At 42.7% G+C, this 26,968-nt stretch overlaps 1 protein-coding gene across 4 annotated transcripts in view; it reads left to right on the forward strand.

Moving 5' to 3' along the window:
* The first annotated feature begins 328 nt into the window (after positions 1-328).
* The window catches only part of ptprea (protein tyrosine phosphatase receptor type Ea), a 49,817-nt gene continuing 23,177 nt past the window's right edge, over positions 329-26,968 (forward strand). For all 4 annotated transcript variants that reach the window (XM_071523967.1, XM_071523968.1, XM_071523970.1 and 1 more), the window contains exons 1-2: positions 329-439; positions 24,776-25,070. The gene's annotated coding sequence lies outside the window, so the exon portion shown is untranslated. The remainder of the gene's footprint in view (positions 440-24,775; positions 25,071-26,968) is intronic.

The raw sequence follows: 26,968 nt of genomic DNA on the forward strand, positions 1-26,968 counted from the left end.
CTCATAACGAAACTCATTCAAACCCCATTGTGTAATTTAAGAAGTGCATAAGTGAAAGTGTCTGTGTGGAAAAATATTTATGCATTTATTTTTAATTAACGTTTTGCTGATTAAAGAATTTTGATCCGACAGCAATGAAATGAAATAATAGCAAAATGTAACTATTCCTTATTTGACTTGGGGACGCCCTTGGAGGTCCCCAGTCCCCGCTTTCTTTGGTAACCACATGTTGTAATAAAGCGTACGGCCAGGCTGTGGCTCCCTCTCTTCACCGGAGAGGAGAGCGGATCCGGAGCCGCTCTGCTCGCTGACAGTACAGCTATGTTATGTTGGGGTAAACACAAACTGCTCCTTCCCGGTGACAGGCGGCACCACTGAAGCATCGCCTCGCCACAAGACAATCTGCGATCACGCTGGATTTAACGTTTAAATCATCAAGGTGAGTGATAAGTGCATTTTATCATGCCGCCGTTTTGGATTTTGACACATAGTAAGCGAGTGGAAAACGTCAATTTTTCAGTCATTTTTCAGTCAACTGCAACATCGTGTTACCTGTCCGTTACGCACAGCGGCACGCGCGGTTAAATATCAGCAATACTTCGCCGGAACGTTAATTTCACGAGCACATTCAGGTTTAATAAGGCTGTAAATGCATTTCTTGTTAAGCTCACAACGTTATGGCAAAATACTGGGAGCCGTGCCTCTCTGTTTGACAACCTGAGACGACTTCTGTCAACCCACGGTGAGTGAATGTGGGTTAATAGAACAAGCTGTTGGAGTTTCTTCGCTGCTGTCCTTCTTCATCTTTATTTTTCTGGTCCAGTTCTTCTTCGATTTATCTATTGTATTTATCTTTTGTGTTTATTTCTATCACGGATATCATTTTATCCCTATTCTTCAATAGACTCCTTGTCTATTGTGGGCTACTGTTGAGCTAGTTCCAACATGTCAGTGGGAAGAGGCAACATTGGTACTTCAGACATCATGGATGGATCATGCTAGGGCTTGTTATTGTGTACTAGAGTCTGTGCAGGTTCTACAGTTCTGTCATAACATTTAGTCCTCATTTAGTGTTTGGTGATAAGGGGTAATGTTAGCTGCCAAACAATTCAAAAATTATCTTTTGGTTTTAATGTGATAATTATTTGACACTTTATTAGTCCCTGCAGGGGATTTCAGTTTTTGCTGTGCCTCCTCCACAGGGAGGTCAGAGGTCAGGGTTACTGGGAGGGATTCAGTGTCTTGCTCAAAGACACCTCAGCAGGGTGGGTGCTTGCCAACTCGGGGGTTGAACCCTGGGTCCTCTGTTTAGGGGCGGGCTCCCTACACACTAGCCTTCATCTTCCTCTTGCCAAGCCCTTTTATATGCCATGTGTGACATATTTTTCTAATCAGATCCTGGAACTTACAAGCCACATGCAAGAGCTAAGACTCAGGTCTTTACTGTCAATAAACAGGAGACTGACTCTGACAGCCTTGACTCCTGGTTGGGCTTTAAGGTAGAGATTATACTGAAACAAAATGTGTGCATATTTTCTAAAAACAATTCTGCATACAGTCAGTGTCACATTTTCCATTTTTACCCCTTGATACTTGGGGGACATTTACGTTGGTGTGACACAGATTCTGGGGGGCCATAAGAGATGATAGTCAGCCCAAATTGTCTAAGGGCTCAAGACGGATTAACATATTTGACTGCTGAAATTGAGAAGTATATTCTCCGCGTGTTTTGGGTGTTGATGTGGCTTCCATCTCTTCACCATTCCCATTAAGTCCCATTGAAATTCTATTCTGTCTGAGCAATTTTGCACCAGCTAAAAAATAAAAAAGTTAAATCTGAACTGAAAAATACTAGCCATGGGCTACCAGGCTGGTGAAATTTCCATGCCTACTAGAGCGTATATTTCACAGAAGAATATCATAGCCAAAAAGACTGGCCTGTTCTGTTACTTGTTATCCTTGAATAGTCCCAGGTGTGAGATTGATTCAGTGCATGGAGGTCATCCAGGTGTGTGTACTGATGTGTTTCAGTAGTAGAAGTATCATAATGGACTATGGTTATCATTTAAGGGATATAAGTGTGGAAGAGGGTGAGGAATGTTGGTTTATCATTTACACTACTATTACATTTTTTTTTTTATAAAATAGTACAAATGCTCAATAGGTAAAGCAGTTCAGCTATTTCCAAGTTACATTTGATTGCTGTTCAACACTGTGCTGTACAGTTTTGTCAGATATAGTTAGGATTGGAAAATGGTAGATTGGAATGCATGTGAAGCACTGTTCCATGTTATTTGAGCGTGGGTGTGCTGTACAAAATGAACAGATGTGGTGATTAATGAAATCCACAGCGAGGAATGACTCGTGCATACCTGGAGTTTCTTGCAGCTTGCCGGGTATAAACCTCAAGTGTGCAGCCCGAAGCTAATCCTCCAACTCGCCCACCATCCAGTCACTCCCAATCCCCAAGTCTTGGAAACATGGATTCACACAGATTCTAACTTTGTGCTGCCGCTGCAAGACTTCATGCTGTGCTTTGCTACCTCTTAGGTTGCAACCACATTTTACACTCTACTTGAAGGTTTCTCAAATACACGGAGAAGGAACTAATTGGTATATAAAGGCATGACAATTAAGGGGTGAGGCTGGGACTGACCCGGGACTGACCCAGAACTTGTCAGATATGTGCCAGCAGAAACAACTCCAGCCGTCTTTTGTGGAAAGCTCATGAATAAGACATGGGAAGATCCATCTTTTGATAGAAACGCTAGAAACCATCCATTTGTATTCAACCTGTTATTTTTCTGCTTGCTGTAGTGGAAGCTTGCTAAAGCACATGAAGCAATGTTGCAACTGTAGGCTTGTTTGTGCTTGCGGCTAATGCCACAGAATGCACACACTGCAGTCCGCCTTTGGATTTTGGCATCATGCTTAAATGATTTAGTAATGATAAAACGTATTACAAATCATGCAGAGGAGATAACACATTTTAAGCCCTCACTTAACCAGGCAAGTGGACTACGAATTCATATTAAGAGCACCAATTTGCAGCAGCGGCCTGGGGGAGGAGTTACTAGGATAAGTTCATATTAGACATGTCATTTTGTTCTAATAGAAAAATTACAGAAATAAGAGGGAATTGATGAAGCGAGATGGAAAGCAATAGCAGAGAATATACGACAACAAAACCAGGAAAACCAAAGACGGAGCATGTGAGCAGTGTGTTGCTTCCTGCCTGGAGGACTTTGCTCGGATCAGGAAAGCCCCTTAGCCTCCATTCACAGAGAGGTGGGACCTCAGTGACAGGGGGAGGGTGTGTCACCATGTGAGGAGGCCCGGGACTGGGAGCTATTAAACACATAGCCGCCGTGGGGACAGTTCACGCAGCTGTGCAAACTGTTACCTGCCTCTCTCTCTCACTCTCTCACACACCCAATGGTCTGTGTTACACCCGAGCCTGCGGTCACAGAGCCGGTCCTAATGCTGCCACTGGGGAACGTGAGAGACAGCTACGGTGTTTGAATTGTAGATATGTTGCCGTTGTATATCAAATTGAAGCTGTGCTGGCTGTTTGCTTTACCCTTGTGCTTGTTTACGGTCAGCTGTGTTTAAGACTGAGCTAGGTCACAGCAGCGTGGAAACAGCTGGACGGAGATCAAGGCTGTCCCTTTGCAGTTGCGTCAGAACCTACCAACCATCTGTTTGAAGGAGTCATTGTATATTGCTCCTCCAAAGTAACAGTATGTCCAAGCACATGAGACAAGACAGAGAGATTATTTGTTGAAGAGAAGTTAAAGTTAAATCAATCTGTCTGTGTAGTGCTACACCCCCTAAAAACGTACCTTTTCTACCCAGCTTTTAGTTCTTTACTTAGCACTTCTCTGTTGGGACACAGGGATATTTGTTGCATCGATCATCTGGGTGCTGTGGATTTGACCACTGATCCCCTTACTACTGGTTGCTTTTAATGATCTAGGAATTTAAGCTTATTCCACTCATTGTAAGTCGCTCTGGTAAATGTAAATAGGAGATGACGAAGAAAGGCATGTTGTAGTTAAGCCTGAGACCTTCTGGTTTGAATAAGAGAATATAGCCTAGGGAAAGACTGAATGATGTCACTGCACAACAGCTGCCCAGTAGTAATATGGGTGTATTTCCCCCTCTGGGCAACACATAGTTTCTCTATTGTATTTCTGTCAGTTGTTACATGAGAGCATTACAAAGTACACCACACAGCTCTTAGAAGACAAGTTCTGAGAGATTGAGCCACGACCCAGCAGTTGACTTATGAGTCTCCAAAGAGAAAGGGGGAAAAAAGCATTGTTGGAATGGTTTAAGATCTGTATGTTTTTGCCTGTGTTTCAGCCTGTAGGAATAGAGAAAAAAAAGCAGCAGACAGCAACAACTTGTTTACGGTGCACTTGCAGTCATGACGTAATAATCATGTACTCACATACTTAACATGATCTGCTGGCGGGGGCAGCATGTTCACAGATGTGATTTTAACATAAAGACACTTATTGCATTGAGCTATGATTTTTTTTAGGCCAGAGAATATGTCAGCCCAATTTGGCGACCTGCTCAGGGACTAAAAGCAGGGTGGAGCCCAAAAGAGATTAACTATGTGCTATGTGCCCTGATTTAGCTGAAGTGAAAGTAAACATTTCAAGCTCTGGCTTAAAACCTGTTTCAATCCACTTTTTTATCTGAATGAATGACTAGAAAAATAAATATTAGGTTTCCCGTGGAAAACAATGGGCAACCTACATGGTGAAAGCAGTTAGTATGTAATAACCCTTTGACAACAAGGACGAAATATGTCAGCTATTGTGGAGTTCCTTGAAGGCTGTTTGTTTGATGTTCGTGGTAAATGAATCTGAGATGCGCTCCTATTATATGTGAATGCCAAGACACCCACGCACTCCTAGATAGCAGGATCTTTATGATAATATGCAGTCACTGTTCTGGAGTTAAAAGATGTGAAACTAAGGCATAGATACTGAGTCTATGTGCTCATGACATTTCTGACGTTTCTAAAGAGATTTAGGCATTTCTCCTTAATTGCAATCACATTGTTTATATTCCTCTAAAATACTAATTTAAAAATGAACAATCTTGCACTTCTATGTTTTTGCTCACTTCCAAACACTGTAAGTGGCTTACAATTGAGTCCAATAGCAGCAGTAGTGTGGCTGTGATCATATGTCTCTCACATGCGAATGGGGCATATTGTAAGAGTGATTATCTCCCCTCACTTCCGCAGGACCATAAACTATGGAGCCTGGCTGGAGACGCATCAAGGTTACTGTCTGTCTTATGACTTATTTTATGGGCCTCTGCTGCCCCTCTACATCTAGTGTCATATATTTTGCTATGCGATAGATCAGCACTTGCAATGGTTTTTCTATTGCACCTCAGCATGAGCTGCAGCAGGCTTTTGTCTTTACAAATGTTCATGTAGGATCATATTCTTCAAACGGTCTTACATTAAATACAGTCGGATTATGAAGTTGGATTATAAAGTTGGATGTTCTGTAGAGTGTTTTACAATTTGCAGGCTCTTAAGCTCCCGCAGTCCTTCATAAATCATTGAAATACCAGTTGATCCTTGTTCTTAGAGAGATGAGAGAGGAAAGCCGGGTGTGAGTGGGTGAGAGAGAGAAACACACAGAAAGAGAGGGATGTAAAGAGTGAGTGAGAGAGAGAAAGAGGAAATAATGGTTTGGTTGTGTCACTACAGAGGTTGATGACATAGAGGAGCGCAGGGCTTAATGAATAATGGATGCCATACTAAAGTGGCCCATTTCCTATTCATTCTTTCATGGCCGCTACACAGAGAGATGTGTATGATCGTTACAGCCCATTCAATGATATTTTCTTTGTGTTTTCAGAGCTATAATGTGGTTTGAAGGCGCTTGAATAACCTGAATAAACATTTTTACCCTAGTACTGAAATGCAATACAGGAGTACAATAATTGAAATGGTTTTATTATTTCTCGTTTTTGATCATTGGAGGTATTCAGTCATCGAAATTATGCCAACAAGCTATAAAATAGAGCACAACAATTTAAACACACCAACAATTAGATTTGTTTACTCCATTCTTATGAAGATTAGCTGTTGAGAGTAGAAAAAACAGAGTCACGCTTATTCATTTTAACAGTCTCATGAATCTGAGGTGATGGTGTCTATTGTCAGTCAGTCTATTGCCAATCCACTTTGAGCCTCCTTTTGAAATCAGTACTGTTGAGGCTTGTTCAATTCATCCAACTGTGCTGATGAGATCAAAAGTCTGTCGTTAGTGACAAGCGTTGACTTATTGGACACGTTGTCGTTTTTTGTGTTGAGCTGAAAAGGATGTGGCGTGACGAGCGAGGTCAGATCTTTTTCAGTAAACGCACCTTTTAACTTCTGACTCTTTGGGCTTCTTTGTAGTGTTTAGCCGGTGTTGACTGTGATGAATGTGTCCAAATGAATGCAGTCAGATGCCGCAGTGAGCCCACGGCTAGGGGTGAGCCGACATGCCCTGCATCCTGATGGCCTCCAGCAAGCGCCAGAAAGCGCTAATGCATGGGATGATAATCAGGGCTTGTCCTGGATAATATGAATGGCCAAGGTTACAGGCAGTCCGGATCTCACTGTGTCTTAGAGGCAAGACGAGGAAAACCATAGAAGAGGGGAAGGAACCTTGAAAATGCCTCATCCCATTGAATTCCTGTCACAGTGGTCAAGGATAATTTCTGCTCCCTTTGCGTGATGGTATTGCACAACTCTACCTATGTGCCAAAAAGAGAACATACTGTACAGTACAGGGTATGGTCAAAATAAAGGGAACAAAAGCACCGATACCCATGGAGACATGGGACTCAATAGGAAACGCATACCAGCAGGGCACACGCTCATCTCCCCACTCCCTTCTAACCATGCATTTTGTTATTTTGTTAGCCTATAATGATGTCAGCTTATACGTAGGTGGCTTTCTCGGCTTTCAGTAGACTGTAAAATTGTAAGAATGAATAGCTTCGTAATGTAACAGGCAAAATGATAGATTCTTGGCATCACTAGGGAGCTAGGGTTAGCTGTACCCCATAAGTACCCAAGTGGCATCTCTGTATCTATAAAGACTCGTCCCAGTCAGGATGGCCACTAATGCTGTTGGCTGCTTTTGCTGGTTTTGGTCCACTTTTTTGCTAGAGGGAAATAATGAATTTGAGTGATTATGTGGGCTTTCCATCTGCACAATGGTAGTTGTCCGAGATGCCATCTTAGAATCTAGAATAAAATCTTAATTTTGGATCACATCTCATTATTGAAAAGGCCTTGGCATTTGGTAAACAACATTGTCATGCTCTTCAAACAATTGGGTGGCCTACTGCCCTGTTCATAGTGGCATTGTCATCAAGGAAAACACCACAAGGAAGGAAATTATCACAGGAATAAGTATCATAATTTGGAGTAGTGAGAGTAATATGCCTCTAAGGGGAATCCTTATATTATAAGGATTCCTTATATTCCATATAAGGAAATGCACCCCACATCAGCACAAGACTGCAGGTACCTGTCACTGTGGTGTACATTTCTGTGAGTGTTTCCTTCATTTTGAGCATGCCTATGAGCAAACATGGCATTGTCACACTGACCTTCAGCACTGGAGAACTACAGGAATCTATAAAGGCTTAGAAACATGTTCACTCTGCAGGCAACAAGGCTTCATAGTTATTCCACGATGCTGTATGTTGCTAACCATCACAGCAGTTGGTTATACAGTATGTTCCCACTGGGAAAGCACACTGTTGACAATAACACACTCCTAAATACTGCCAAAGCCTTCATTGGCTCAGCTGGTGACCATGTAAAATTCCACACCATTCATTTAAAATGATGGGACATTTGTTTATCATAATTAGAGTCTGTTTTGATGCCAGAGATGCAAACATAAAGTGTTGTTATTTGGCTTGTGTGTTCTCATAGAAGTGAGTAATTGGATGACAGTGCCTGGTGCTATTCTGGTGCCATTTTATGGCCAGTTGATATGAATTTATGTAGAGCCTAACATATCGTACGCAATCTGTAAGAGCTCATATGGACAACAATGTCACGTTTAACACTGAAGCAAATTCTTTTCTAACAAATTTTTGTTGCTCTTTGGTCTGAAAGAAAATGTGTTGACTGGGTGTAACAATGGATGTGAGACTGTCAGAGAAACATAGGCGTAATCAGCGGTGGGGGGGACGGGGGACGTGTCCCCCCAATGTTCAAAGTAGCAAAATTGTTCCCCCTAATAAAATTGACGGTTCACATGCGGCGTCTTTTGCATGCGCAAATCCATTATTTTCAATGTGGGTGCGCTGCAGACGCGCATAATGTCATAATGTAATAAAAGATATCTTAAATTAGAATTGCGACTAGTCATAATGTAAAAAAAAATATCTTAAATTAGCATTTTGACTAGTCATAATGTAATAAAATATATCTTAAATTAGCAATTTGGCTAGTCATAATGTAATAAAATATATCTTAAATTAGCATTTTGACAGGTCATAATGTCATTAGAGATATCTTAAATGCTAATTTACAATATCTCTCATTACATTATGACTAGCCAAAATGCCACTTTAAAATATTTAAGATATCTGTATTGAGAACTACTGGAACTACCACTACTAGGCCTATACTGCTGCAGCAGCTGTAGTAGCAGCAGCATTGTTGTTGCTTGCCACTACTGACTAATACCACCTGGCTTAACTGTACTGCTGCAGCAGCAGGAGCAGCAGCGGCAGCACCCAGCACATTCCCTGATAAAGCTCTTACTGTGGACTTTGACAAGGGCCTACAACCCTTTAAGATAAGATAAGATAAGATAAGATAAGATAAGATAAGATAGCACTTGATTAATCGGGAAATTCAGACAGACTTGGCAGACTTGCTTCAGCGGGAGGCGAACCGCGCCTCAACCGCGACCGCCAGACCACCGTTTGGACTGGCTGCAGGCTTGCTTCAATGGGAGGCGTGCTGCGTCTCTTCGTGCCAACCACCAGTTCTTCAACGAACCGCCATCGCTAACCGCCAGACTACACCTTTGGAGTGACTGGCAGGTTGGCTTCAACGGGACACGAACTGCGCCTCTTCGTACCAACCACCAGCTCTTCAATGAACTTTATTTCTGTTTGGAGTAGGCTAGTAGTAACTTTTCAAGACTAATGTATGTAAAATAAGTGAAAATGTATGTGCATTTGGAATTGGATGTCACAAGCTTCTTAGGTGTGTGTGTGTGTGTGTGTGTGTGTGTGATATAGGCCTAAATGTTGTCTAACAGCCTTGAAGCATAAACACGCCGCCAAGCCTCCAGCTGGTCCAGCTGCACCGGGATGAAAGCGGCGAACAGAATAGAGTTCAGAAAATAAATGAAAAATAATAAATGTATATGAATAGAGTTAAGCCATTATTTGCTTAAATATTTGTGTGAAGAATCCCCCCCCCGCCAATGTTTTAGACACAATTACGCCACTGCAGAGAAACATGGATGTAAAGGAGCTGATTGTGTTTTACTCTGGAGCTGTTGTAAGCCACCCCTTTTATCTCACCACTCGACGCACCACAACAAGACTCTGAGATATAGTGCTAGCTACATATGGTAATGGTAATTGAGCAATATGTGCTAACAGTCTAGTACTTCCTCTATCCACCCACTCGTCCTCTGGGCCTCCCCGTTTGACGGTGCCTCATGCAGTGAGACAGTTGTGTGTCAGCTAACGAGGAGCAGGGATCACAAGCTGTGATCTAAACCCCGGAGTGGTTTCTCTGCTGCTGCGCCCTGGAGGAGTAAGAGGTGGAGGGAAGGGAGGTTAGGGATCGTCGTAATCATAATAATGATGTGTCTCGGGGCTGAATATCGCCCGGTGTCTCTCTCCATGGGCCGAGCGGAGCCGGTGGATGGCTCTTCTCACAGATGTCTGCTTTACCGCTGGTGAACTACTGATTGTTTAAACCCTCCTCCTCCCCTGCTTTCATTCTCACAGCATCTGGAGCACAAACAGAAGACAAACATACATTAGGGGATATGTATTTTTAACACTGGGAAACTGCCTCCCCTCTGTCTCCTCTGTGTACTGTATCTTTGCACAATGACTAATTTGTTATCGTGCTAGAAATTACACGGTTGCTTTAGAAAACAACCGCACTTGATGGCCTCATTTGAGAATTTGTGTTCTTCATTTATAAATCACACCACTTTCTGTGCTACTGACATGTTTTTGCAGTTTATTAACAGAGTAGAGCTTATTGAAAGAAGGCTTAGATGGGTAAAACATTTGATATGCCATTGACTGTGTATAGTGTATTAGTTGATTGGCTATACTACCCTGAATGAGGCTCCCTCAAGGAAGGAGGATGCGGCATCGTAAATATGGCAGTTGGCTGTAATTAGTTCCACATTTCCCTGTTTACTTTTTATGAGGCCGATCTCTGTGGGCTGTACATATTTAGGCTTTTTATCAAAACTGGCGGCCAGCGGAGTGTGACACATGGCTGACATAAGAGACTGAAAAATAGACCCTCTGTTTCTCCTGATCGGCTTGGAGAGGGGCTCAGATAGGAGACAGGAAAGGAAGTGTGATCACCAGATCTGTCCTCCCTGGAGAGGGAAAACGCCTTGCTCTCTGAACACACTCAGACACTCCCTCGTTTACAGGCTTTCATGACTGCCTGGGATGAACCAGTGCAGGAGCCAGGCAGTTAATGCTAGATGTACAGCAATCTTCAGTCAACAGTCAGTGTCAGAGGTACAGCATGCTGGGATTTTGTCGTCAAAGGGGGACCTGCTTTGTGTTGCTGTGGTATTTATTGGCTGTGTGATATTTGATATGAAGCAAATGTTCAGTCTCAGGGTTCAGTGTTGCTGTGTCCTTTGCAGTGTTCTAAACCAAATCCGACATGCAGACACAGCGCTCTGAGCCATCGGTGATGCCTGTCTGACTTGGCCCATCTACAACAGGAAATAAATAAAAGGCTTTGTGCCGCCACCAATTCATTACTGTACTATCACATCCAGCAGCTGGCCCACAGCGGGGGACTAGTTAGCCGCTTAGTTAGCCAGGGAGATGCCTTCAGCCTCATGGTAAAAACTCATTAGCGCAGACTAGTCGGAGTCTGTTTTCATCAGGCTCAGCTCTAGTCGCACACTGTTTCTCATGTGTTGCTGCACCAGTGAGCAGTTGGTCCTATGGTGCTGTGTACTTTTGTCCTGAAAACAACCAGAACTCCCGCGGCTCCTCTTGATTGTTTTCATTAGTCTGGCAGTGGTAGTCTGATACTACTAGCTGCTGCGATGGCTGTCATTTTCCATGAGCTCCAAAAATATGAGAGGTGAAGCTAAGGGTTGTTTTTATAGTTTCCCCACCCTTGTTGTTGTTGCTGACTATCATACCGGTGTGGAGTCTGGTATGAAATCCTACATGCTCCAGGCCACACATATCGCACTGCATTCCAGTGCCTGTAATTGGTTATTGTCAAAATACAGAGGGGGGTTGGGGTAAGCCATGGATCGGAAGAGAAATCTGGGAAGAGGGAGAGAAAATAGGGGATGGGTGTACATTTCAATTCAAAGTCACCGTGCACCACCGCCACCGCCACCACCACCACCACCACCACCACCACCGCTACTGGAGGAGATGAAACACAGGGAACTATGGGTGCTTGTGCCAAAATACATTCCCACATGATGAAGAGGAATTTTTAACACATTTTTCATTTGCATGTGTCCAATTAGGCTTCTCTCAGATGCTGCTGGGGTGAAGGTGGCAGGGGGTGCTGGTTTCTGGGACGTCTTCTTCTTACGCACATGGTGTTTGCCAGAGACGACATGGGTGTGTCTGCGTTGTTGAATTTGGTTTCTGAACTTATTTGTTTGGGTAAACCACATAAACTCAGTCTACCCACCTTTTTTTTTGTGAACAATTGGTTTTTTTTACCTTTTTATTGGTGGAACAGAGTTTGCCCACCTTTTTAAACAGACATAAATCTTTATGATGTACACCATAGCATACATCATAGTAATTAGTATCACACTGATGTAAGTTACATGAACATGCTATTTTAAGGGGGAAAAGCATGAATTAATGCTTTTCTAATGTTTTTTGTTTATATTGGTGGTCATTTGCCTTATGATGATCACTGGCAATCATAGTTCACCCACTTTTTTATTCACCACTGCTCTCATCTAATCCATTTTGCTTTGTTTAGCAGTTCTTTTAGCCTTTTTTTTTTTAACTTGCTGGCTCAGAGACTGGCCTGGAATTCTCTAATGTAAAACCAATGCGTTATGCTGTCCTACTTTTGTATGTGCATCCCTGGTTAACATGGGGCTCAGCATTTTACTAACAATAAGAAGCAGCACTGTGCTGTGTGTTAAAGGACACCACTGATATCTTCTTGCGCACACATAGGCGTGAATATATTGATGTGGCTTTTGTGTGAGGCCTTATTAAGAAGCTGTGTAATAAGTAGTTTGGCCAGGACATATCTCTGTAGCTTGTAATCTTAGAATAACCTTATCTGGTCCAGACACATTGGAAGTCATTAGAGAATGCCTCCCTTTGATGGCGGTGTGCAATGGCACTCACTCACTGTCCAAATTGATCTGTCACAAAACCTGCTGAGCTGAGTGTTTTCTGTTCAAGATCAGCAAAAAGAATGAGCAGCAAAAATCTGTGCTTTGCATTGAAACAGCTGGCGTCCATCGGTATCTTGATTCTAATTCGATTCAGATGCAGTAAGTTACAAAATTTCTCATTTTATGATAGCTGCGTGCATTCAATCTTTATTTTCCACTTCCAGATTTAATTTTTAAGAAAAAATCTTGTAAATGCTGTAAACCTTTTGATATAAATGTTGTTATGAGTTGGAAAAAGACAGTGCTAATTGTCTGTCTGCCAGATTATTGGTATCCCTGAACACCAGTCTCTCTGTTTTAGCATTTCAAAATTGCTTCCCTCTAACCTTGTGACATAGAAATAGATTATTAAACAAGGCTTTCAAATCATTATTCTGGAACAGTAGGTGGGTTGATTATCGGGAGCAGCCTCAGCTTTTGACCTTTGGAGGCTTACTAGATTTGAAATGATTTTCTGTCATCGCTCTCCTGTGCAGTAGGTAGTGCTCTGCGAAAAGAAGTGGCTTTCCAAAAACAAAACAAAAAAGAAAGAAAGCGAGAAAGAAACAATTTGTAATTGTTTTGTCCAGCTAAATTTTGTGGTTCACATATTAAAACTTTGGTGTGTCGATGGGGAAAAAAGTAAAACTAGTTCAAAATACTGTAATCCAGGCTTTACAAATATTACAAATGTAAATAAACCTTTTACAGCAAACAACAAACAACAACTGTTTCATACTGTCATTCTTCCGATTGACTTGGATTAAATCTCTTTAATCTAATAAATCATTATGTAAACAGTGCTAGCAATATGGTGACAGTATTTCAACAGTTGGCGCCACACTGCAAATATGAATTGAGCCTTGAACTCTTCTCTCATTATTGATTCATACAGTATTTGCAGAAAAAAACAATTTGGTATAACTGACATCCTTTCTGACTCCTCATATTTAATTTCTATAAATTCAGTCCACAGATTTATAATGCAGAAGGCTGTGCCCTAATGGCAATGATTCCACCCAGTAAGGGTGTGATGTGATTATTGGCTTTTAAATGGCAGTCAATGGGAGTGCCTGTAGCGCTGCTGTATATAATGGTTTTATGCTTTGGCCCTATCACAAAAGCAGCATCTAATTATGTTTATCACAATCAGCCATGCCAACCACCATTGCTTTTAATTTTTCCCTCTAAATTGATTCATTTTAATAGGTCTGGAATTTAATTATCTGAGGTGTCTTGTGAAATCACTTTATTGGAGGGAGAGTTTTACATGAAGAATAATAGGCTGTGCTTATTTACTTCTTGGTCTTAAAGTGTAATCAAACCATCTGCATCAGGCATAAAGTTACAAGACGGAGTGATGTTGTAAATTCTGTATTAAAACCTTATGTGAGCTGCAAATTTACAAATCCATGGTGCAGTTACACTTATTAAAAACACTTATTGCCATAATATGATAATGGCAGTGTGTCAGAGAATAGCTGCTCAGGAGAAATGGAGTGAATTCTAACAGCCTCTCTCTGAGTCACGTCAGCTGATTGGCAGATTCACTGATGTCATTTGTTTTTGCGGGGCAAGGACGGGTCACGCTGGCTGCTCTGTAGTCTCTCTCTCTCTCTCTCTCTCTCTCCCTCTTTCTTCCCCCCCTCTGTCTTTGGATTTTCCTGTCTTCATTCCACGTTTATATTAACTCCCACTCATTCTCTCCCTCTCTCTGCTTTTGGATGTTTGTCCCTTTTGATTTTCCTCCGTTTCTTCCTTTGAAACGGAGATAATGTGTTTTGTTCCGAATCAATTTTACCATAACACAAGATATTATGTGGTCTATTTCTTTAATCTCATAAGACAAAGGTTAATGCTGAATTCCCAGCTGTGATGAATTGATCTGTTTTAGATTCATGTTCAAAACTATTTGGAAGGAAATTGGTTCAGAATAACACTGGTACTGCAAATGCGGTTTTTAAATGATTACATATGTTGAAAAATCCAAATAAGAAAATAGCTACTTGTCTCTATGCATAGAGCGAGTATTGACGCTCATTTATAAAAGAGACATTTCAACCCCAGGGATATTTCTACTGGGTGCCAGCGCTCAAACTGTTTCTCTTGTGGGTATTAGATGTGCAATCAAGCTGTAGCCTCGTTCACTGTCATTAAGACGAAGCAGGAGATGATTGGAGGGGCCTGTGACAGAGCAGGAGCTTCTGGGACTGACTGTTTCTAGATAACGCGCCCTGGGGTCGTCTAAGCTGCTCTGAGATAGCGAGAGACCATCATTGTGTATTCTGAGCTCAGACTAGAGAGATGCTGCTTGTAGGCTTTTCTCATTAATACATCGCAGTGAAATAACTTGTGACAAAGCATTGTATTTCTACTATGACTGTTTCCAATACAAACAGTACTGTATTATCTGCCTCATGCTGACATTTGGTGCAATTTCAGAGCTCTCAGACTCAATTTGATGCAAAATCTTAGAAATCCTTTGTGGGCGACTAATAAATTATGCATCAAAAGCATCAGAAAAGGGAAATGTTGAAATATACTCATATAAAATAGCTCACAAAGGCTATAGGGGCTAGGCAGCCATCACAATTCATTTAACAATGACATGTCTAGAATTCACAAATTGCTGGGTGCCATTGTTTGTCACAGTAAAGTACCATCCATGATTGCATGGTATCCTACAAAGATTTATCCTAATACCACAAGGATGTTTTGTAGTATCAGTAGTATCATTAATTATGTCACAGAGTTGAATGTGTTTTCACTACAGGCCCACATTACGATGCAATGTCTTTGTAAATCTTAGCCGTGAGAAAATCACCGTTTTCACCTATTGTATCCCAGCTAACCTCAGTAATAGGCTAATTGGAGTTGGTGATGTCATAATCTGCCAAATCCTGTCTGATTCTGGGGGATTCTGGGGGATCTTGGGCTTCTCTATAGGCTGCCCGGGCTGCCACTTGTCTAATCACTCCTGACCCTATTGGAAATGAGTTCCCCTTTGTTACTGTGCGCTACTGTCAGTTCTGGGGAACAAAAATCTTCATTGTCTTTCTACTTTCCTGTGGCTGGGATAGCAGTAATCCGAGGCCGAGCTGCCTCAGGATTTCCATAATCCAGAATCAGTATTAATGACAGTCTAATCCACACATTTCTGACCCTTGGGAAAGGCTGGAATGGCCTGTCTGTTGTTATTTCCTTGTGTAATGTCACTCACTGATTCTAAAAATGAAGGGGTTGCTTACGGCTTATGTCATGAAGGATGCAATATCCTGTTCAGACCCTAGTGCTGTGTAGCCAAATTGCTGCCTTTCTCTGATACCAGCCCAGACAATGCATTGCTGTCATGTTGCTGGATTTGTCTGATATACCCAACAAACATGGATCCACTTTGAATTCAGCCAGCAAGCATGACGGCAGATCAGCGGGCTAGATCACTGTGCAGGCAGGATTGCGTGTTTTGTTTTTTTGTTTTTTTTGGATGAGTATTTGTTTTCCTCATTTCCAGAGAACATTCTTTCCTGAGACCAGTGTGGCTGACGAACACAATAATTGCATGCCTGCACTGAGCCCGGCATGCCGAAGGAGCACGGAAGTGTGTTTGCTCACCCTTGCATGACATGCAGGGAGAGCAAATGGCATGAATGGAAAATGGTGATCCTCCACTGTGCGCACACCAAAGGGGGCTCTTTTTGCTCTTTGCCTGACACAAAGGGATGCAGAGATAGACGAGTAGATGTGTGTGAAATCCGTCACACGGCTGCTAGCTTGGCACAATGACCCCCACCCCCCCACCTCTCCCACCTCCCCCTCCTCCTCCACCACCAGAACCCTCCTACACCTTCTTATCTCCTCTCCTCAGAGCTGCGCACGTGGGCCTTTTGTTTACAGCTCTTTCCAATGATCCACACCAGTAATCCCCATGACAGGTAGCATGACTCTCTGACAGCCCCCCCACCCCTCCACCCCCTCAGCATTGGCCATGACAGATACCAGCTGGGCTAGAGCCTGCGCTGATAGAAACTGCTCACTTTGGATAGTCATGTGGACAGTGAAAAGACAGAGTACAACAGGAATATCAGTTGAATACAGTGATATTTAGACAACGGTGAGGGTGTTTCGGATCACTAATGGAGATGAACAACACAATCACAAAGTGCTTTAGTTTACATCATCATGATGAACTGTGGTGTGGTAAACACTGTGAAATGTCATTAACTGACACTGGTTCGCTGATTATATTTGGCTAATGTTATGACAGCTCTTAGATTGCACTGGATGTCTTTATTACAGTGTTATTTGATGGATGGACTTTTGCAGTTTTCTCAGCAATCTATTTCAATTTGTTTTGTTTTTTTAAACAAAGGGGAAAACTGGACCAGAAATGATACAACCTCACAATAAATTACAAATAATGTGCATCACCACACAAACGAACCATTTCAGTGCAAATAAATCTGCTTTGTCAATGTCGCTTGAACTCATTTATCAATTTCCTTGGCTGGATTTATCACCATAATATCACAGCAAGGCAATCACAGCGATTTGAAAATGTAGCAATATCTTGAATCAGCATTCGCAGTGTGTATGAGAAGAAAATCAATGGTGTCGCCACTTGAGTGTGGCTTGCCATCCATCAGTCCATTGGCTGACTGGAGCAGCTAGATGATGTGCTGAGTAGCCAATTTCCTATTACCTGTTTCAGACAGAGCACCACAGCAGGGCTTCTCTCAGCTCTTGAAACCAAGATTTCCCTCTGGATCACTGTAACCCTGGTGGGAAGTAGATTACAGTGAAAAAAAAAAAAACTTGAATAGGGAATAGAATTTGCATCCGTAATCTCAGCCCTCTGGATAATACGGGATCCAAGCAGAAATCCTCCTTTTGATATTGTTTAAAGTGTGACAGATAGTGATGTTATACCCTGAAGAACAAAACTCAGTGGGATTTTCTGAATTATCTCTGGCCTGTTAGTGTAATGTGCGACATGTCTGCAGCAAGAGATGAAATTCCATCGTAACTTTCATTTTTAGAAATATCGGAATCGCGGTCGCTTGGTCGGCCGCCAGCCCTGTAAATCTGATCCTTTTTACCTCCGGTGTGCAGCTAATGGCCCTCAGAACGGTTCAGGTTACATGTCAGAGGAGCATACAGCACAGTATTTACTGCATGTTTACATGACTACATCCTGGAAGGGGGCGGGGGGATAAATTGCCCACTGTCTGATGACTAGATTACAGTATTTACTCACACGCACGGCCCTGACCGTAGATCAGCTCGAGTGATGCCTTTGAAGAGAAGGACGCAAAGAGGTTCAAGAACTTTACTTGAGGCGCAGTTGGTCACTGCTCCGGAGTGCAGTGGATGTTACACTGTGAATCATCCATATCCTGTTGATTTTAATTTTACAGGGCGTTCTTCCTATGAGCTCTCACTTCCTGTCCCGGGCATGCCTTCTTATGGGCAGCAAGGGGCTGCAGTTCAGTTCACTTTGCTGATGTGAGTTAGCTATAAGATTGCAGCATGCCGTTTGTTGTCTAATACAATCTTGAGGAGGGACATAGTGGGGGCTAAACCCACCTAAATTCAGTTTGCTCAGCTTTTGATTTGCAGGATCATGTTTACACACCTTTTTAACATAAATCTTTCCTATGTGGAATTCATGGTATAGTATAGTTATATGAGGATAGGGTCTTTTAAGGAAACAAACACATAAATTAATGCTTTTCTGAAAATACAACTGGCGTTTGTTCATATTAGTGGTTGTTTGGCCTCATGATGATCACCAACTAGATGTAATAGTTTACCCACCATTTTATTTCCCACTGTACCACTGCTCCTAAGTCAAGGATCCATCTGCTCCGATGATGTTGTTTTTCTGTGTTTATTACAGAATGAGTCATCATAGAAAAATAATACTTGGCTTATGGGTGTTAGACACACATACGCCCGCAATAAATGCTCTAGATCATAGTTCACACCCATGCAATTTAGTTTGGCATTTCCTCCTCTACTCTGGCTTAATGTACTGTACAACCAAGCAAGTATTGAGCAAAGCATGACATCTGTGTTAGTGTAGTCATAGTTGTCACTCTTGATAGGAAGTGGGTGGCCGGAGCTGTCCCAGTTAGGGTTTCAACTCTTTCCCTCCCCTTTGTCCCTTTGTCTGTCTTTTATGTGTGTATGGGGGGTTGTGTGTGTGTCTCTCTCTATGTCTCCCACTCCCTTTCTAGTTCTCACAGTCCGGCTAATTTTACACCCCCTGTGTGTTTGGCTGCAAACCACAGTACACTCACAGGATATGATCTAAACTTTTTCTCTTCCTGCTTGTGGACACTGCATCTTCTGAGTCAGCTTCAATGACGAAGATCTGAAGCTGAGAGAAAGAGAACTCCTGACCAGTAGCCAAAGGTCATATATTTACTGGAATACAGGTATATTGGGGTTGAGATAGTGCGTTACATTATTCATACAGCCTACAGGACGAGGTCATGCACCAGTGTATCTTTCAGAGGTTTACAACATTGCTCACCCGTTGGCTTTCTGTTGATGTATGTGTTAATTATCCAATAGACAGTGTGACCTTTCAGTAACAATGATCTGACGGGAATAAATAAACTCATCCCTCAAAGGAGCAGTGTTGCACATTACTCCGTAGTCCGTTATGATTTCTCACACTGGTGCCTGGTTTTGGCAGTTCTCCGCGAAAGAAGTGGAGGCGTCCATGGCTCTCTCTGCAACGTGCAAAACATCTCCGTTCCCAGACAAGGTTGTGCAGACAGACAAGACATGTAGCCTTGGGCTACAGCCAGGCATACTCACACACACACATGCACACACACACACAGAGCACAGAGTCCACAGGGCTTTTTTTCTCTCAATATGTGTGGGTGTACATGTGTCTATGCATGCATGCGTACACGCCCATTAACGTCAGTCTACGTGTGTCTATGTGCGTATATGAGAGTACAACTGCATGATTTTGTCGAGGTGTGTTTGTTTCTCTCCCTTTATCCTGGAATACCACTACTCCTCTGTGTAAGGCAGTCATGAATATTTACCAAGCGGGGTTCACAGAGTTTAAGTGTTGCAGGGAATCCTCGGCGCGGGAGTTGTTAAATCCTAACCCCCCGTTCTGTCTGAGCTGCTCCCAGGCGCCTGGGAGAAGCACTGGGAAAGGATGTGAGAGGAGGAGGGAGGAGACACAGCACCACCGAGGGGACATGCGTTGGATTGTGGGACGGAAAGCAGAATAATGTGTGTTTTTTACATGCTGCAGTCTGCTGTTATAATGAAACGGGGATTTTGAAGGCCTCTGGCCAGCTGTAAGTCATGTCTGGGTCTTGGGACTGAGAGCTCGACTGACAGGCTGCCCAGACTGAGGATCAGTCTGGGCAGCCTAATCGATAGACCTGGCCAGCTAGCACACAGCCCCTGTTGACACAAGGTGTTTCTCACACTACCTGGGAGTCATTGTGTTTGGCCTTAGGAAGGTTTTCTCTGCTATTCGTGGTGTTTTTTTACTTTTTCACAGCGCAGGTCCCTCATTGTATTGTATCAATCTGTAGGTAGAGAGAGAGCCACAGGTTTGTATTCAATCATGGTTCTCATTTAGCCACGGAGTAAATAAATAACACTGTCAACGTAGTATCTCATACACCATCTGTCTGTGAACGATCTAGTCCTGTTTGGCCTTTTAGGAAATTTCCAGAGATTTGATTATAGCGGTGATTGCCAAGTTTAGGAGAGCCGCTATATGATATTATCACGTTTGCATCCTGCTTGCTTTGGCCGATGGCCACTCACCGGTGCTCGACAGACCTGGGTGCCAAGACACATCGGCGAGTTGAGGAAGGGAGGAGGACAGAGGAGGGAGTCTCAGGGAAGAGAAACTGTTTCGGCTAACCAAATCACACTCCCTATTTCCTTCTGTCCTCTTGCTGAGGAACATTAAGCTCACACTGTGTGGACAGCTCATCAGGGACTAGGCTCTATTCACATCTAATCATAGTGGCATAAAGTACAGACGCGTGCATTTGTTTCCTGCGGTGCCATTTATTATAATTTCTGCTGCAGCAGTTTTCACCTAGAGGCTGATTGTGTCCCTTTCAGGTTTGGCTGTAAACACCATTAATCACAATGAGCCTTGCCACTTGTCTCACTATTACACCTCTCTAACACTGACTTGGTGAAGCAGGTGCTAGAGTACTGCTGCTGCTGCTATGGAGCTCTGCTATAATTAAAGCTTTATCATGACACATTTAACACTGCCTTATTAGGCCTTATTATTTTTCGTTAGCCAAGCTTAAGTGTTATTGGGCAGATCACACAGCATTTGGAAAATAGGCCATAGAGAAAATATGCGGGCATGACTGAGAATGAATCTGTCTATATTACAGTAATGACTTATAAGTGGATCGTCTATGGAGGCACTGTGTTTCTGACTATATGACGGATGGAATTGGCATAGTGTGGCAGGTCACTGAGGACCTCTGTGAACACACCGTTCTGCTGGGCTGATGCTGGGGCCAGATAGCTGCTCAGATGGCTCCTCAGTGGGTGAAGTGACATCCCTCTCTCTCCCCGGCTGTGTGTGTGTGTGTGTGTGTGTGGCAGCGGTTGCCCTCTGAGCTTATCTCAATAAGTGGATTTGTGTCGGTGCACTCGGAGATCTCGGTATGATGCTGTAATCTGATTGACCACAACCCCTGAGAGGTGGATGAGAGAGCCAGGTGTGTGTGTGTCCATTGAAGTGTCCATCTCTCTTTGAGCTGGTATTTTTCAGCTTGACTTTATGTATTTTCAGCTGAGCTTAGGGTCTATTCGGGGAGAAATAACACACAGCTATATGAAGCTTTTGGTGAGAGTGTGTTTTTCACTCTGCAGTTGTAAATCTCCCGCAAGTCCTCACGTTGTACCTGGACAATCCATTACACCCTGGGCTCTGTCGGACGAAGCCCAGAATACAGCATTACCTCTCTAGAAGCCCAGGTGCTACACACACTCACACACACACACACACGCACACACACACCTAGCATCTGGCCTGCCAGAGAGCAGAGATCAGATCCAGTGCCAGAGATGGTTTGACATGGCTATACTATTTCTGTGTGATGTCTGCATGTGTTGTGCTGGTGTGAAAACTCAAAGTGTTCAGCTGTTTAGATGAAAGGAATCTATGGATGGGATTATGCCTTTGTTTATGCCTTTCATTGACATTTTATTGAAGTAGTGTATATAGTGGGAATCATTATGTACAATATTTGGACTGATTTCACTGACAAAAAATAAAAATATTCAAATCTAATATCCACTAAAATATACTTTATTTCCTCAACTGAATGCATTTTTGTTACCTAGTCAAACACAGTCATTTCACAATATACTGTATGAAATATAACACGCAACTGCATGATCACATGCGGTTATTTCTGTGTATAACTTAGAGGAAGTGATACACTGTAAGAAACTGAAACTAATAGCTTTCCAAGTCCACAGGAAAGAGACCTGTGATAAACGATGATCACTTTATCACCACAGTCTGCCTTGACCAATGCATACCGTCTGTCAGCGCTCCCCTCTCCCCCAAACCAACTGATACCCCTTTGAAAATCATGTTGTTGTAGTTTAGGAAAGATTAGGAACATTTTTATTTTTTTTTATGAAGATAAGAAAATTTCCCCGAGCAAGTCGCTCTTTGAGTCAGATATCTTACTTTTCATCTTCATCCCCTAGATGACTTGTTTACATTTTTTCATTTGATCCGTCTCTCTCCTTTCCCCCCTTACTACATTATTATCAAATCCAGAGGCAAGTGGCAGAAGTAGTTGCAGAACAGTGTGTGTGGGTGTGAAGTTGGGTGTGTTTGCTTGAATGTTTCAGTTCGCCTTTAGGGCACAACCTGAGGGTGTGTGTGTGTATGTGTGTGTATGTGTGTGAAACCCCTTATTCCTCAATTTCTATGAACTCCCACACACCCTCACTCTCACTAGCTCTCCTTTTCCCACATTTTCTGAGTGTCCAACGGCGGCTGGCTGGTCGGTGCTGTTGCCGTATCGACCCAGAGAGTCAGACGAAGAAGTTGAGAAGGCGCGTCTGGTGACCCTTATAAATGAATCACAGCTTGTTCCACACACAAAAGGGACATAACCAGACTTCACACACAAAACTCCCAGTCAGCATTCGGCAGCTTTCATGTGTTTTGTTAGAGGTTAGTCTTTTCCTCTGATCTTGTCAAGCATGATGCTCCGTACCTAATTGCATTAGAGGGTGGCAGACAGAAAGCTGGTAAATCCAAATATAAATATCTTAAGGAGGCTGAATTCAAAGGTTCTCTATTATTCAAAATTTAGCTTGATCTGATTCCACACTGTCAGACCTCATATACTTTATTTATGTACTTCAAGATGATATTTGAATTGAAATACTCCCTCGCGGCGCTTTCCAGGAAGGTACTGTAGGTGTAAGAGGGGGAATGGAAAAATATTTAAAAGTGTATTATGCAGGAATAATGATATCATCTTTTTTTGATAGAGTAGTCTCCTGTCTCACGTCTCCATTCCACCTTCTCCTGCTTTCCGAACAGAGACTCTTTAGCTGTTGCCATTATTTGGCTGTCATGGAAATCCTCAAGCATGACACCTCATTTTCCAAGATGTCATAGAGCAAATGTTGACTGCCTGTTTTCATTGAGCTCCAGTGGAAAAGGGATGGGGGTGGGGGGTGGGAGATGTGGCCATTTATTCGACGTTACAGCCTCGAGAATGAGAGAGAGAGAGACCCCCCACCCCTCCTCCTCCTCCGCTAGGCTAGACGAGAGCGTCGCCATAGCAACCGCTCGGTATGCTCACCGCTGCTGTTGGGCAAAAACCTTGTACCTCCAAAAATATCAAAGTTTCAGGAACTGAGACAACCTTGTTATGGGCTTGAGGACTGTGAGGATCTTCAGTGGGTTTTGAAAGGGTTTCATAATAAGCTTTCTTATTAAGAATTTTTCTCAACCCATAGAGGACCGTGTCCGGGGTCCTTCAAACATGAGTATCACAACAACTGGAGTTACAAGGTTCTCACATTCACAACAGTGTCACGCTCTCAGATTCTTTGGCTGCTTAGTGTTCCCAGGTAGATAAATTGCACTCCTCTCGTCCGCCTTTTTCTCTCACCCCTCCCCTCCCCCTTATCCTGCTTTCATGCCTCCCTAGGGTGATAGCAGGGATTATATAGTAGATGGCATATCACCAAACCACGATCTCCACATACAGCTTATGTATGTATTTTTTCATACATGCGACTCAAATGGATAAAAAACAGCTAACGTGAAAACATGCCACCAGGCTGTCTCCCATTCATTTGATTCTGATGGAGTAAATGTATTCAGTGATATATGTAACTCTTTCAGGGATCAAAATAAATATTTTGATAATGAGGCTTTATGTAAAACTAGGCCTCAAATCTGGGCTGATGTATGCATATTTTTTCCATCAGCAGATTTAGAAATTGGAGGAAACTAAATAGTTTAAATTTAGTTATTAAATGAGGTTAGCCTGGATATAAAGTGAGATATACTGTGAGTGAGTGTTGATTTGGAAGCCTTGTTGCATCATAGACACTCGGTACAATGTAACCCCAATAAACAAACTCACAGAACTCTCCTAAGGACTGTTTTCTTTTCCTCACCTTACCTACTTTTTGTGACCATTGTATACTCACATGCACATCACCCTTAGGCGTCTCTTTAGATATTGTGGCATATCCACCACTCCTTTGGTGCTGAGGACTATTCTCATACAAAGCTTCCTTATGAATTTCCCTCAAAGCTAAATGGCATCATTACGTGTAAAGGGTTCCCTATAAAGGGTATTTATACTATTTCATTAGTGCTCTAGGGTCTCTTTTTATTTCTCTGCTTAGACTTCACAGTCCCCTCCTTTGGGGAAGCTGTCCTCTGCTCTTCACTCTGCTCACCACTTCCTGCTAACTACCATTTCTATTAGAGAGAAGAGTAGCACTACCTCCTCCACCTCCTCCTACTCATCTGTCTCCTCTTACTTTCTCCTTTTAATAGCTGTGTAATTAAATGTCGAACATGTTCCCTCTTCTTCTCCCTCTCTATTTAACAAAAGGTGGTGAGCATCCCTTTAAGGCTTGCGGCGCCACTCTACAGAAACTCTGGCTGGCTGCTGCTTGGTGAGCTGCTGGATGTGAAGTGCTGAGACCCGCGACTCACCGCCACCTGGATCCAGAGATCGTCTCTCCTCCCTGGGTTGTGAGACCTCACCCCCATCACTTCCATCTTCTGTCCATCCTGGCCCAGAAGACAACAGCAACAGCAATGTGACCACTGGACCCAGCCAGTACCAATCCCACCCGCTATTATGGATCTGAGAATCAGTATACAGTGAATCAACACTCGTCCAGGTAATTATTACACAGTGGTCCACATGCTTAACACTGAGTCTGCACTCTGTTAAGTTATTAATGTACAGTAGCTGCTGATTTTAGATCTGTATGAGTTCAAGGATGTGATTTTTCAGGGTTTTTGTTTTCAGGATTTCAATTGGAACCCCCATTCACCTCCAATGGGAGATGACTGATTTCCGGCTTATTTCATGGTCTTTTGTGTTCTTGATCACAAGTTCCCAGCATGTTTGTGGTCAGTCACTTCCTCATTCTGGAGCTTCAGTGCTCTAGTTGTCTGTGTGTCCTGGTTAAGAAGACCGAGAAACAGGAAGTGGGACAGTGATGTGAAAGAGTGTTGAGAGTGTGTTTGAGTGTACTGAGTGCATCTGATTAGTCAGAGAAATACAGTCACTGTTGGCTGTGTGCTTTATTTTGTGAAGTGTATATTGGCTTTACAGTACACTAATTACAGTTGGAGTATATTAGCAAGGATATTGTGACATTTAAGTAGCCAGCATCATTAGGACTGAAGACTTCCAGATATTATTAAACATGATGGGAGAAGTGAAGCGGACAGAGGTGGTAGTGAATCATTCTAGAGACACACAAAGCAGTGACTGAATTTTTATCAGGACGGTTCTCTCCCAATTTGTCTCACCCCAGTATCTGAGGATCCATGCCATCAATTGAGGTCACTGGGGCCGAACCAGTTAGATGGGCTGCTTCTGTCAAACTAGGCTGCAGGCAGGGGACACACACACACACACACACACACATTTATACTGTCCACATGATCCATATATTTAGCTGCAAATTAATTTTCCTGTTGATTATCCTCCCTGCTCAGTGGTTAATAGAAATTTCACTGTATTGATCTCATGATTAGAGATCACATTAGCTGCAAAAGCTCCCCAACGCCCCGGCTATTGACTTTCCCTTTATTTAACAATCCCCTTCATTGTTCTGCAATTCAAATGTTTTATTCCCTACCAAGCTGTTTAGTGACTTGTAGGGGTGTGAGTGAGAAAAAACAGGGCTAAAGAAAAAAGAATACAAGACAAAGACTGGGGCAGAGAGAACGGGAAGGGGGGAAAAGAAGGAAGAGAGTGAGATAGTGTGTGCGTGTGTGTGTTTGTGTTAAAGTGTGTGGCTGTGTCTGTCTATCTGTGTCTTTCTCTGTGTCTGCGTGTGTGAGTATCTTATCCAGGGTTTTTGTCAGGAGTGTGTGGCAGCCTTGCTCCCATTTCCCCTCTGGAGCGGAGCAGTACAGGAAGGCTGGCTGGTTGGCTCGCTGCACAGGAAAGGAAACAGTCTCTATCAAACAGCAGATGGAGGACAGCATGTGCTTACACTGCAGAAACACACACACATGCACACACACATACACACACACAAGGAAATGTGGGCAAATACAGTAGCTTTTATTAGGAATGTGACCCAAATCACACATCCCAAATGTCAGCCGTGCAGAATCTGAGGTTTTGGACATTTTGGCTTTTCAAATGAACTTTAGAAATGTTTTCATAATACCAAGGACATTTTCTCTAGCTGGGAGGTTGTTTTGCCCTCTCGACTTTTCTGACAGCTTTTTTTTTCCCTTGTCATATTTATACTTTATATACTGCTGCGGTCCACTGTAGGTCTTTAACCTTCACATTTAAATTCACCAGTGAAAAACGAAAAAAAGACCTGGGTCACAAAGTATTTGCAAATAAGCATTTGTTTTATCTCACGTGGAGTGCCAGGTGGGTGGTGTTCACTGCATCAAAATGACTCAGATAGTGTTAGGTAACTTGCCAATCACAGAAAAGTAACCAAATTGACTTTAAAATACTGTCTAAACTTTGTTGGTACTCAGTGTATTGTCCTATGTGAGAAACACAATTATCTGATACTGTTTGCAATGATTATTAGAC

The sequence above is a fragment of the Centroberyx affinis genome, unplaced genomic scaffold, assembly GCF_046629955.1.
Source record: "Centroberyx affinis isolate AG114_WGS23_722 - 3 ecotype Tasmania unplaced genomic scaffold, CSIRO-AGI_Caff_v1 ptg001131l_1, whole genome shotgun sequence".
Taxonomy (NCBI): Eukaryota; Metazoa; Chordata; class Actinopteri; order Beryciformes; family Berycidae; genus Centroberyx; species Centroberyx affinis.